Source organism: Coptis chinensis, chromosome 1 (genome assembly GCF_015680905.1).
Source record: "Coptis chinensis isolate HL-2020 chromosome 1, ASM1568090v1, whole genome shotgun sequence".
Lineage (NCBI taxonomy): Eukaryota > Viridiplantae > Streptophyta > Magnoliopsida > Ranunculales > Ranunculaceae > Coptis > Coptis chinensis.
The window spans coordinates 39,132,227-39,134,919 of NC_141456.1; the positions used below are offsets into that span (position 1 = coordinate 39,132,227).

At 36.1% G+C, this 2,693-nt stretch overlaps 1 long non-coding RNA gene across 2 annotated transcripts; it reads left to right on the forward strand.

The window, feature by feature from the left end:
- Positions 1-294: 294 nt before the first annotated feature.
- LOC147523921 (uncharacterized) lies at positions 295-1,964 on the forward strand. Of its 2 annotated transcripts, none has more exons than XR_015196814.1 (4): positions 295-402; positions 479-566; positions 687-753; positions 1,440-1,964. It is a non-coding gene; the product is annotated as an uncharacterized LOC147523921 (long non-coding RNA). The 2 variants fall into 2 exon arrangements; XR_015196813.1 differs by having other exon boundaries at positions 1,443-1,964.
- Positions 1,965-2,693: the final 729 nt, after the last annotated feature.

The following is a 2,693-nucleotide window of genomic DNA, read 5'->3' on the forward strand; positions in this document are numbered from 1 at the left end:
TTATTTGGTTAAGAAAAGATACTGATTATTCTTGGGCTTTATTTGATGAACCAGTACAATGGCATCACATATTGGATACCCTCGTATGGGGCCAAAGAGAGCTCAAGTTTTCTTTGGAATCATTCGGGATGGAAAGAGCAAAGGTCGAGGATTCTGAAGGTTTCTCAGCGATCTTCGATCGTCCATCCGGAAACAGATGTCCATCTTGGATCAAGTATATCCCCAAAGAATACGTTCTCATACTATGACCAAGTACTTGACCGCGACAAAGATTGCTCGGAGCTGTTCCTTCCAGTACAATTGGACTGGTGGTGAGATTGGCTTTGACACTTACTTCTCCATGGCTAGAGGAAATGCCTCTCAGACCTATATGGAAATGACCAAGTGGTTTGACACCAACAAGTAAGTGCCGATTCTTTTCACTATTTCATTACTTTCATTTCTGAATGTTATTTGACATGCTTTGTTATTGGTGCAGCCATTTCATCGTTCCCGAGTTGGGACCTGACACCACGTTCACTTATGCTTCTCACAAGGCAGTAACTGAGTACAAGGAGGCCAAGGCGGTATGTTCATTGGGGCTTTTCTATAGTTTGTCTTAACTTGCTTTTACTGTTTCCATTTGTCTTTTTCGTTGTATTATTGTATGAGTTGATGAGCTAGTACTTTAAATGTTGCTATTACAGATAAAGAATATTTGATTTAGCTTGGGAGATAATAAGTTACGACTGATCAATCATATGCCTTTGGGAGGTAAAACTGTTCAATTCAATCAAAATTTAGATTTATAAATTTTATTTGTTACACTTAAAAACAACAATGAACGATCTTATTTATTAAGAGGCAAACTATCAAGACTCTATCCTATGAAAACTGAGGCGGGCCTGCATGGTTAGTGACTTAGTGCTATACTAGTAGTAACTAGTAAGCCCCGGTTAGGTTGGGCCATTTTATATCCCGCTTCGAATGTTATTTTTTCCAGTTTTCAAACCATGTCTCAACTAGTAGAAATTCTCTCCAACGAAGAAGACCAATAATGAACTTTCCCATTTTCTCTTCCTACTTCTACAATCACAAAGAGAAGAAAATTAGACTCGTCATCATCATCATTTAATAATAATAATAATATCGTAATTCTTGATGATGACGATCCTACCCCTATTAAAAAACCTACATTTGTTCTTGACACACCACTCTCTTCAATTGCCCAATGTACTTCCAAATTCTCTCACGCTTCTGACAAACAACTTAAAAGGGCTTATGGTAATAATTTCTTATATTGGTTTCTTCAATTTTACTTTTAACTAGATAGTGTATCTCGAGTATTGGTTGACTAGGGGTTTTTTTTTTTACCCTAATAGTGTGAAGATAAGGGTTTTGATTAAATGTTAGGTGTATCCTTGCTATGAATTTTGATTGATTTTATATATTGTATACAGTAGATGCCTATGATTCCAGCTTTGTGGTTCTCAATGATGACCCGATGCCTAAAAAGGCCAGTCCAACATCCTCCACTCCTTTTGTTCTTGACACCCCAATGTCTTCTTTGCCTTTTAAATCCAAGGTTTCCCGAGTGTCTGACTACAACATTGGATCTTTACCTACTTTTGATTTCAACCAAGAGAAAACTGCGGCAGGTAATTTCTTGTTTAGTTGTTTCATTCACTTGAATTTATGTGAAAAATTCTAGTACATGCTGGATTACCATCAACATGGTGTGTGTTGTATGGGAACTTTCGTAGTTGATGTTATTTATAAATGTCAATATCTCTCTCTTATCATGTATAGTGAAATATAGAGGATGCACAAAATGGTACTCATTATATTTAGCATGATGCCCTGTTTCTTGTGTGATCATATTATGAAAAGAATAAGGTTGTCTTCATGATAGATAGAATGAATATATTGTCGATTTGCTGTAGGGGTTTGAAATATGTAGTTCAGTGGGTCCTGCTCCTACATTAGAAGCCATGAAGTTTCAGGATTTAAATGTTGTTGTCACGATTTCTTCCATCATAGCATAGATTTGCTTCTCGCTCTGGCGATCTATATATACGATTACACATAAACAGACATGACAAGTAACACCATGAGTTTAGTTGTCACCGATATTATATTTGTCTTCCTCTTTTTGACAGGGGTCGGTGGTCGATGGTTTGATTTGTTTGGAGTCCGACAACGAAAATACGAAGATGGTGGCGGAGGAAATTTTCAAAGGAGACTCGAAAACATTTCTTCCGATTTTGGTATGTTACCATAGAGATAAACTTTTGTTAGTCTTTTTGGTACCGGTAAGATCTTTGAAAAATAATATTATGCGTTCAGTTATTTCGCATGTGCTTTGAAAACACAAAATTGTATTACGATCCTGTGATCATATATATGCCCATGGGTGTAACTGGATTGTATTTTCATGGTCTTAATGAAGCTATCTATCAATGTTTTTCAGGGTTTGGCTCGTTATCACCGGGTTTTGGAGATGATGATGCTTTCGATGAACGCTTCGAAAATGAAATAAGTGAGGTATCTGATTGTGGTTGTGGGAACAATGTATTTTTTCTTATATTTCAACGTAAAATATGGGCATTAACAATGCATATTATATGCTGTGTTTGATAGGTCGTAAATAATTTTCAATTAAATGGTTTCCATTGTGGTTTGTTTTCATTGAAAAACATTTTAATGAAAATTGC